The 11,633-nt window shown below is 42.7% G+C and overlaps 1 pseudogene; it reads right to left on the bottom strand.

The window, feature by feature from the left end:
* Positions 1-2,735: 2,735 nt before the first annotated feature.
* Positions 2,736-9,566, bottom strand: LOC136534114 (uncharacterized; annotated as a pseudogene).
* Positions 9,567-11,633: the final 2,067 nt, after the last annotated feature.

Raw genomic sequence — 11,633 nt, 5'->3', positions numbered from 1 at the left:
AAGAAGGGGTGGAAAGGCAAGGCATCCAATGCAAACTCAAGATGCCAAGATGATGAGCAAGAATGAAGTTGAGAAGAAAGTCTATGCTCACATCAAGTGCTTCAAGTGTGGAAGTACGGGACACTTTGCCTCTAAGTGTCCTAACAAGCTTGAGAAGAAGGCTCAAGCAATCCATGAGAGGCAAGGCAATGAGAAGCACCACATGAGCAAAGAAGAGAAGGCTCAAGCAAAGAGAAAGTGCTACTCATGCCGGGAAAGGGGACACATGGCACATTCATGTCCCCTAGGTAAAATTTCTAAGCCTATTTCAATTGATAATCATGATATGCTTAGAAAGGATGGCAATGGTACCTCATTGGTTGCAATTGCAAAGCATCCCGCTATTCATACTAAGGCATTGCCTAAGTATGTTGCTCCTAACTTGAGAGGACCCAAAGTTGTTTGGGTACCATCAAAAAGTGGATGATTGATTGTAGGTACCATCGGCATTGGAGGCTTGGTTCAAATGATATTCATCTTGTTGATCATATAGTTGAGCCAAGTATTTCTAAGTGATGATCATTATCCCAATGCCATGACAAATTGAATGAAGTCCAAATGTGCTATAACATACAAGTGTAAATTTCAAGTTGTTGGTAATTCCTTGGATATATTTGATGGCTTGCAAATAATTAAGATAAAACTTGCTAGTTGGATGATCATGAGCTAACCAAGGTATATCTCTAGTTGATCATTTCATTTGGGTGCATATGAGTTGATTGAATTAGATAAATATGCAATATTGCTTGCTATGAGATGTTTGAATGGATAATTGCTTAGTAATCAAGTTTGAATTGATTTGTGTTGGATAAATTCATGAGATAACATTTAGTAAGTGGTTTGAATGGATATATGTCTTATGGAAGTATTCAAACAAGTTAGTAAGTAAGTTTGTATATAAAATTGTCATAAGTTTAGAGCCAAATTATTGAAGGTAATGTGATATGTCATCATTTGGCTTAAGTTTAGATCTTTAACGGTTATAAGTCTTAGCAGTCTTCCGATTAACCAAAGCTAACTAAAACAATGGTAATTAACTCTAAACATGAACAATTGATCCATAACTTTGATCAAAGTTTATTAAATGAGATATTGTGAAGTAGGGAGTTTGGGAGTTGAGTGCTTAATTTAAGTTTGTAGACTAATACACCAACTTCAAACCTTAGTAAGGCTAACATAATTTGATAAGTCGTGTTTGAAAACTGAGAGAAAATCATCGAGGAACATGATTGGCCATGCACGAAGTTGAGCTCTACAGTTCAACACCACCCGCACCATGCATGCAACAGCTTACCAACAGTCAGCGCTTAAGCCTCGTATCTTTGCAACGCGATGACATACACCAACCATTCTGGCATAGATCAAGTAGGAGCTGGGGCATGTCCACGCGATGGCATTGTCCAATAAAGATCAAAGCCACACAATGAATTCAGTTACCTTATAATATAACTAAGACGTATTTAAGTGGCGACAATCACAATCTTAGTAGACGAAAGGCACCTCGTTTTTCTAATTATGATGTTTGGATATTTTTGTGGCAAGTGAAATAATCGGTGGCTACGCATACCATGACAAAGTCTACCAAGATTTGTTTCAAATGTTTTTAAATTTAGTTTCAAATAAATACTTAATTTTGAGCATACGCTTTGTTAAGGAACTTCATTTTTCACCTAAACAAGTATGCTGAGAAATTACATGACAAAACACTGCTTTCTATACCATGAATTTAATATTTTTCCCTAGATTTTTGGAGTCTATTTTGAGGCTAAACTGGTTAACCTAAGACTCAAATATAACATTACGGGAAAATTTAATTTTAAAACTACAAGAGGTAGAATGCTAGATACAAGCAAAATGGTTCATGCTTATTTTCTAGCATGTACTTAAAAATTTTGAAGAATTTTAAAGATGTATATGTGCTTTGTTTTGGATGGACAAAAAATAACTAAAAAAATCAAAACATCTAACAACTAATGAATGACACAAATATGTGTCACGCCATAGGTGGTGGTGTGACTCAACCTGCTTAGTCACACTAACCATTTGGCCGTACAATCGCACTGTTTGTTTGGGCTTGTTAGGGTTATAAGCCGTACTTTTTCAGCCAACGAACAGTATTTTTCTTTCACACCAAATCAGCCAACAGTATTTTCAGCCATGGCTTATCAGCTAAACAAGGCAAACGAACCGGGCGAATGTTGGTAGCTTACGTGGAAAGCGATCTTAATGTGCTAGCGGCTTACGTGAAATGTGTTGTCTCGATGTGCCAAAGAAATGTCTAGTTAGTCATGCTTGTACATATTGTGTGATTGAGGTTATCAGGTGCATCATGACCTCCTGCATGATTAAACACGTGCTAGTTTCTGAAAATTAGTTTGAGACATGTTCTTTTTTATATACTAGTGTTTTTTATGCTAAAATAAAAATAACCACGCCACCACTTTCTCATTATTTGGGCCAAAAACTTTCTGGGCTTTGAACACTATGACGACGAAGATTGGGCCAAACCTATTGGGATTGCCCAGACATGAACTTCATTATGAATGACACAGCTTTGACCAACAATTCAAAATAATATGTTGCTAAAAAAACAACTCAAAATAAAATAGTACTATTTTATTGATGAGATTAACATTATCTATTTATCTTAGCCTCTAATGCATGTTAATCCACAGGCCACAGCCCACAGCCCACAGGATAGAAGGGACAACTTCATCTCAGTCTCAGCGGCCGTTCGTGCAGGGCGGCAATGGTGTCCCACACAGGCACTTGTTGTGCTCGTACGCCGCAGCCTTGAACTGCACCATGTGCCCGCCGGTAGGTATCTCCCCGCAGAGGTCGTTATAGCTGAGGTCCAGAATTGACACCCTGGTGTCCCGGAGCGACGCCGGCACGCCGCCATAGATCCGGTTGTGGCTGAGGTTTAGGAAAGACAACTGCATCGGCATCTCCACGCCGGTGAGGTTGAACCGAAAGTTGTTCCCGGACAGGTCGATAGTGCCGGTCACCGTCTTGCGCCGCCCGAAGAGGAACGACGGGTCGCCGGTGAGCTTGTTGTTGGCCACCCTGAACTGGATCATGTGCCTCTCGAGCGCGAAAGTCCAGGGGATAGGTCCGCTGAGCCGGTTGCCGTCCAGCATCAGGCCCAACGGCCGGTCGGGCTTGCCGCCGTGCACCAGCAGCGGCGGGATGGGCCCGACCAAGTTGTTGTAGGCTGCGTCGAAGTAGGTAAAGAACGGGAGCTTCCACAGCGACCTGGGGATTGTGCCGTTGAGCTTGCTGCGGAAGAAGCTGACGGAGGAGAGGTTGGTGCGGGAGAGGCACGCCGGGATGGGGCCCGACACCGAGGTGACCATGAGGTTGAAGATGGAGAGGTGCGACAGGTTGCAGAAGGAGTCCGGGATGGGGCCGTGCAGGCCCGGCATCTCGACGATGCTGAGCGTCTCCAGCTGGTCGAGCTCGCTGATGGCCGGCGGGAGCGCGGACGTGATGTTGAGTCGCTCGAGGAAGAGCTTGGTGACGCGGCCCTGCTCGTTGCAGGCCGCGGGCCACCACCCCCAGCAGAGCGTGCCGGTCCGCCATCCCGCGAGCGCGTCCGGGTTGCCGAACTGCTCCCTGATCTTGATAAGAGCCGGGAGGTCTTGACTGGACAGCTGAGATTGAGACAGCGACGTGGTGATCAGCTGGAAACACAGGAGGAGGAGAAGAGCTGTTGTGTGGCTACCCATGACGCACTTTCTAATATTTGTCATTGCTACTTGTGCGATCATGTGCACGGCGATGCATGAGTGGGATATGTAGGCGATGAGGTCAACTCTAGCAGTGAAGTTGTTGACGAGTGGTCTTGAAGTTGAAGATAACCCGGGGTTAGAATGTTAGATCCAGGATTTCTGAGTCATTGTTTGATGAAACCGCAAGTTGGATGGATGCTTTACATGCACTCGTGCAGCAAACTATATTCTGGTAGCCGTAAGTCCAGCCTGCTTGTCTCATTATATTAAACGTCTTCTTAGTCATCCAGCCTGCTTGTCTCATTCGACGCCTTCTAAGTCATCCAGCTTGCACTTAAAGTGAAGGGCATTTGCACTTTTTTCCGTGAATGTGCCTTCGTTAAGAGATAATAGACAAACACAATCAAAACAACAACGAGCTCTACTCAAGGTAACCGAGGGTTCCCAAGAGACGGAGCGGTACCAAGACCCCCAAGCACCCAAAATGACAAACAAGCAAAAAGGCGGTAGGGAGAGGAGAGGGTCCTCCGCCACAAACCTAACTGATTGGACCTGCGAGAAAAATACATCAGCGCAAAAGGCTGCCAACACAGGAGATGAAGCTGCGGTGGCAAATCATCCACTGAGAAGAGACACGACTACAGTGTCGACAACAGTACCGGCATTTGCACTCGTTTCTATAGGGGCAAGGACTTAGAGTTTTTTTTTTTAAGAAATAGCAGGACTTGTGCCTTGTACTGAAATAAGGGGAAAACAGAACATAAAGTCTTGTATGAACGGCATACACATCTCAACAGGCTACAAGACATCCCCAAGCCTTTGAGATGGACAAATCTCAAAGAAACAAAAACAAAATGCACATGAAGGCCTCCAATACTAAGTTTTGAATGAAAAGCATGTTGTCATCGTTGATCAATGACCTCTTCTAAATGTAGCTAGCGCAATCCACGTGCAACAAAAAACACGTAAGTTTTTGCCCCATGTAATTATGTGCTAGTGCCAAGTCCATGTTCATTTATGGAACTCCTTAAACCAATGGGCTGAATTCTTAGGGTACCGCTTCAACCCATCATTGTAGTCCACGAAGTTTAGCCCGAATCGGACCGTGTAGCCGTTCACCCACTCGAAGTTGTCCAACAGCGACCATGCGAAGTAGGCATTCACGTTTGCTCCGTCCCTGTGAATTGAAGAAGTCAAACGTAATGCTGTCAGGTGTCATCAACTGGGGTGTGTTGTGTACAGCTAGCTAGAGATATCTGACCTTATAGCACTTATTAGCAGGGCAAGGAGATGCTTGTGGTGGTACTCAATCCGGGTATCGTCCTTCAAGGCTTCTTGGAGTGGTAAGCTCATGTTGTTGGCTTCATCAAAGCCTGTATTGAAGTAAAAGATGTTTTCATATTGTTTCAATCTAGTTTTTTTTTTCTTACTAGGTGAGGAAAATAACTTTTTTTTATTAAAAATAGCTCATTTCAGGAGAAAATTTGAAGTCATACTCGTGTCGTTCCCAAATAGATGTCCTGTAAGGAATGCTCATAGTTAAATTTAGACAAAAATTTGACCACTCATATACACAAAAATGAAGGTTTGCCGGTTGCCACATATATACACAAAAATGAAGGTTTGCCACTCCCGTCATTCCCAGCCTCCTTTAAGGTTCTAGTTGATTCTTATTTTTTAGAAAATAGTCTGAGATATTATCTAAAAAAGAAAATAGTCCGAGACGATTATATACTTTATTTTTCTTGACATGCATTCTTTGAAAAGACCATATCAATACCCAAATTAAAAAGACAAGGAACAAGAATAAAGGTAGTGCAACAATATATTGAATCCATTGCAAAATAAATAGATGGCACTGTATAATTGTTTCGCACTCTCTTACATGTTAATCCTAATGAGACATGTCAGAATATAAAGAAAAATTCTAAAATTCTCACATGAATAAGAAACATCATGTCATCAATTCGCCAGACTTTAATCTTCCATGGCAATAATAACCATTGGACCGTTTTTTCAAAAAAAAAAACTACCCACATATTCCATTATAATAAATAACATGAATAAGCCAAACATGCATCTAAATTACCCATATAATAATTAGGAAATATAATATAAAATTAACTCATAAATTTGTGTCTAAATTACTCAGCTCTATCACTGTATTAGATAATATAAGTAATCCTTAAAGTTTACATATAAATTACACTCCCCGGTCATTAATAAAAATAAACTAAAATATTCTCTCGAACCTAGCTACATCTAAAATTACAAACTTCTAATATTATAAGAAATAAATTCACCATAAGGTATGACTATATATGTATTTTAACATTTTCCATTTTTATCACTACTAATGTATACAAACAACTAATTCAAAGTAAGCATATATACATATATAGGCATTTTGTATTAGTTGTTTGATAAACATTTTGTATCTATATGGCATTGTTTTGTAGGGAGAGGGAGAGAGAGAGAGAGAGAGAGAGAGAGAGAGAGAGAGAGAGAGAGAGAGAGAGAGAGAGAGAGAGAGAGGATAACTTAGAATTTTCTCCTGAAATAATGAGTTACTTTGAGTTCATTTTACTAATAATTGTGTGCTTATCTTCTCGCCCTCTATATAATTTTCTAAAAAATGTCATATTATATAGATATAATATGTAATCTCCATCCAACTGTGATATATTTACCAAGTACAACTATATTATAAGCATTTTGTGTCTATTTTAGATACTAAATTTATCCATGAGCATATAATACTTCGGTCACCTAAGATTCTAGCTCGTGCAAGAGCACACTTTGATAGACTAGTAAAGATAATAGTTCTTGTTCAGGAGTTACCATTTTCAGTAATGTAGATGGCAGGGTTGCCATAGTTTTCCTTAATATAAAGTAGAAGCTCATGAAAGCCTTGAGGGTACATGAAGAGCCAAGTAGAAGCAGCTTACATATAGGCCCCGTTCGGCTTGCTGAATCTTGGCTGAAACTGGCTGAAAAATACTATTCTGGCTGAATTATTGTGAGAGAAAAACACTGTTCCAGATGAAAAAATAAGCCGAATATGGGATAAGCCGAATGGGGCCCATTGGTTATATGCAAATAAATCATCACATAGAAAGTGGGCGGGTAATCAGTGACATTTCTGTCTTAAGTTGGGAATAATAAGTTACCTGAGGACCAATGGGGACACCATTTCGAATACCTAATATAATCATAAAGTCAGAAAAATATAATAGAAATAATTATTGTTCAAAAATAAACTAATTCCAAAATATTGATTAAGAATGATTCAATGTACCTATGACTCAATTAAAGGAATGGAGGTTGCAGTTTTTATAGCATCATGCTTTCACAAATACTACACAGTACTGCCATTAAAATAGGAGCTATTGTTGTATAGAGTTTTTCTAGAACAATCTTGCACGAATTTAGGGGAAAAACTTGTCTTGGTTACTCACCGGAAACATTAGCTAAATAATCAGTGTTATAACTACTATTGAGGCCATTTGATGGAGGAAGGCTTTCAGCATAGTATGTGGTGTAGTAGTTGAGTCCGATGAAATCAAATGCACTACCCTTGACTAACTTAGATTGTTCTTTTGTGAATCTTGGCTAGCGATTTCACACCAATCTTCTCATGCTTACCGGATAGTCACCTCCAACAAGTGGGTCCATAAACCTGGGATAGGATTAATATGATCAGTAAGATTTATGTCGTTTCGTCCATAATTTTCTGCACTTCAACGACAAAGATGTTAGGATCACAGCCTCACAGAGAATTTACCATCCAAGCATGAAATCTAAGGCACGTCTCACTGCATCATCATTGGATTTGGACGGCTCAAATGCACAGTGCCAATCAGTTCTTCAGCATTCAGTAATTGTAACTGCACCAGGAGTAAGTTCATCTCTGACCTGGTACTTCTCTTTGTACAGGTGAACTGCTTCTGCATGGGCGAGCAGCTGATGATGACATACAGTGTAAGGTTCCCTTCCTGAATCCCCAGTGTTGCACTTGCCCTGCTCCCACGGCGAGCACCGGCCTGGTGCAAACACGCCAGATGCATACCCAAATGAGCAGAATTGTGCCGGTTCATTGAACGTTATCAGTGTTTCACTCGATCACCAAACTCTTTGAAGCAGACTTCAGCGTAGTCCTTGTACTCATTTCTACAACAGTTTGCAACAATGAAAGATATAATCATACAGGGAGGTAGTGTCATCACAATGGGACGACAAATACTACTGGTGGGAGGACAACCACTACGTTAGAACCACACATTAGAGACGTGGGTAAATAGTCATCAGAGACAAGAGAAAAACACGTTCGAAAATTTACGTCTATGATGTGAACATATCAGTGACGCGTAAAAAACGGAATATTGACATGTTGCGTAGTTCATGCAGATTGATGGGTGTTGATCGTACCTGGCAGGACTTACCTTTGTAATTATAAACAATATACTGATAACAAACATTGATCACAACAACTCTAGAAGCAAATATTATAAACAATATACTGATAACAAACATTGGTCAAAACAACTCTAGAAGCAATTCACAATAAAAAAAAAGATAAAACTTTATTGGTAGCCTTGATTATGTTGGTACTATTTTAACAGGAGTAAATACTATGGACCAGTTATGCTACCAAAATATTGCAATTTTAGCAAAAAAAATTATTTGGTACAACTAAACTACGCTATCATTACCAAAAACCGATTAGTGTTTGTACTTTGTAAACCTTCCTCTAATTCTAAAGGAGCAACTATCAGCTAGTAATGTTAGTAGGATCTTATAAGCTAAGAATTACTAAAGTTTCCAGAAGCATCATTCCCAGTCAAAAAGGGTCACGAATGGTTGTACCCCTGTGAATGCATAAGAATAAGATTAACAATTGAATCGGAAGAGGGAAAGAGGCTAATCAAGGCATGAATGAATACCTTTCAACAAGAGTTCATTGGTCAAGTTGTTGTAGTATCTGATTCCTTCTTTGTTGATTCCACCACTCAGAGTTCCATCTGCCATTAGATTCATATAGCTACGTTTGATGTAATCATTCTACTTGCTTGGACTTTGTAATATGTCCAAGGTAGTGCAACCTAGAATCGTCTTCTGAAAAATAAATTACATACTTGGAAGAATTCTTGTCCATGAGATGGAGAACCTGTATGCATCCAGTCCCATATCCTTCATCACGCGCACATCTTCCTGTATATATATTGCAAGTCCTCCCCATGGATCAGTGGTGTGGTACTAACATGTTTTAGTTGCAATTTGGATTAAAGTATACTTGTCGGTGTTTCGAGTAAACACTAACGAGTAAATTTGTGTTATTGCGCGTTTGGCCCGAATGGTGTGCTAAAAAGACACAAGGTTTATACTCAAGGTTCTAAATAGCGGGCTATAGCGTCCGCTACAGCGAGATATAGCGGTTGAGCAGGGCGGCCGCTAGGCATCGACACTTTTCGCGCTATGAGATCGCTGACGCTAATAGCGGCTAATAGCGCGCGAAATCCGCTAAATCAAAGTTCATTTAGCGCCGCTATCCAACCAAAATCGACATGGGCTTTGAATTCTGTTGGGCTAAAATCGCGCAGGCCCAAAACAACTCGATAGAGCTGGTGGATTGAGCTGCGTTGTCATTCTTCTTGAAATCTCAGCGACCAAAAGTGCTGGCGGCGGCGACGACGACGTCGGTGGCGGCGGGCGGCTGCGAGCCTGCGACTTGGCCTGAGGTACGAAACAGGAGCTGCAAGCCATGAGGAAGATGCGGACGCAGCCACCTTGGGCCATCTGCGCGCTGGCCAGGTATTGTCAGCAGCCTTCGATTAGATTAGATATGATTTGGTTCTTTCTGAACAAAGCAATACCGATGAGCATCTCTGTACTCAAGTTCGTGATTAAACTATACCGATGAGCATCTTTGCATCTCTGAACTTTTGATTTATGTTCAGGATGAAAAAAAATTCATGATGAAAAAAAATGCAGAAGTCCATCTTATTATGTCAGTGATTTCTCTTGCCCATCTTATTATGGCAGTGATTTCTGTTGCCGTTGCTCATACTGCCAACATTCATACTTGATTAGATTTATGTGGGTTGATTAATGATGCCTGCTTTGTCCATCTTTTATATCTGAGACATGATGGTCGGCGTCTTAATACCTAATACTTGACATATTTTTTCTCCGCCGCTAAATGACTTAGCCCGCTATAGCCTTTCTTAGCCTTTGAGAGGGGCAGCCGCTAAGAGGTTTAGCCCGCTATTTAAAATATGGTTTATACTGATTCGGGCAGAATGTCCCTACGTCCAGTTCGTGGCTACTGCTCGTGTTATTAGTACTAAAAAGTTTGTAGTAGGGGTTACAAACGGGTGAGAGAGGGATAGGTCCCAAGTCTCTGATGGAAATGTCGAATAGGTACTGAGAGCTTGGTTACTGCTCAGCTAGGTGGTGTGATGTGTGATGCGGTGAATCGATCCCCTTAGTGGGGTGCTACGCTCTCCCTTTTATAGGCCAAGGAAGAGTATGGATTACAGATGGGAGAAAAGAGAAGAATGAGAGGCCAAGGAAGTCCTTCAAAGACGTCGGGTCTTCCTTTTCCTCTGTGCGGGTTCCCTGACATGGCAGGTAGTATGGGGACAGCCCCATACTGGGCGCATGTCTGCTGACCCTGATAGGGCCACGCTGAGTGTCTTCCCGCTGATGATGCCATGTCCTGGTATGGTCAGTGGGTTGTCGCGTCCCATCCCGCCCCGACGGGCAGCGCGGCAGACCAGCATGCTGATCAACGACCATACAAGGAGCACGCAGCACAGTGACCGTAGGTCCATTACTGTGGGTGATGCGAGTTTTCTTCTGGACCATAGTGGTTGTCGTGAGCTCCCATAAGGATCCATGCCCGAGGTCAAGTGACGGCACCCACAACACTGTAATGGCAAATGTCGGCGCCTACAACACTGTTTGGGCTCTGACATGCCTAGACCGTTGCAAAGCACCCTTCTGGCACAGCCTGACGGTACTGTCCTACAGGTGTGCAGGGTACGGTCCTCGGTACTATGGGTGACTTGAGCATCCTGCCTTATCTGCTTCGCCTGATTCCTGGGTTGGTATTGTGGTAATGTCGTCATAGGTGTCGGGCGAGGCAGAGCCAGTCCCTAGATGTCGGGCGAGGTAGAGCCAGCCCTTAGACATTGGGCGAGACGGAGCCAGTCCTCAGATGTCGGGCGAGGCGGAGCCAGCCCTCGGACATCGGGCGAGGTGGAGCCAGCCCTCAGACGTCGGGCGAGGTGGAGCCAGCCCTCGGACGTCGGGCGAGGTGAAGCCAGCCCTCGAACATCGGGCGAGGCGGAGCCAGTCCTCGGGGGTTGGGCGAAATGGAATCTGCCCTCAGACGCCGGGCGAGGCGGAGCTCAGCAAGCGGCGTAGTCACGCTCTTGATCATGCGGATGAATCAATGTTTGATGATCATTAGCTCCTACTCTTTGGGTACCCTAGTATTGGTTCCCGACAGTAGCCCCCAAGCCCCTGGACGATTAGAGCAGAATTGCCTGGGGATTTTTTTGACTTGCTAGCGGGTGCGCGCGAGTGCACCCGGTGGGTGTAGCCCCCGAGCCTGCGGAGGAGTAGGATACTCCTTCGGAGGTTTTTCCAAAAAAAAGGATTTTGAGAGCCGTGGCCATCTGTTGTTGCCCACGGTGTGTCCTAAAGATGGTGATTTCTTCTCGCCGATGTTGGACCCTTCGTGGGTATGGTTGTGAGATTTGGTGGTTGTTTAGCTAGATAGTTTGATTGGGGTCCCGATATCCTGTTCGTGGGGATCCGGTCAGGGTAAGCCTGACTGAGAATTAATCATGGGCCGAG

This window comes from Miscanthus floridulus, unplaced genomic scaffold (genome assembly GCF_019320115.1).
Source record: "Miscanthus floridulus cultivar M001 unplaced genomic scaffold, ASM1932011v1 os_1527_1_2, whole genome shotgun sequence".
NCBI lineage: Eukaryota > Viridiplantae > Streptophyta > Magnoliopsida > Poales > Poaceae > Miscanthus > Miscanthus floridulus.
This window is presented reverse-complemented; position numbering and strand designations above follow the sequence as displayed.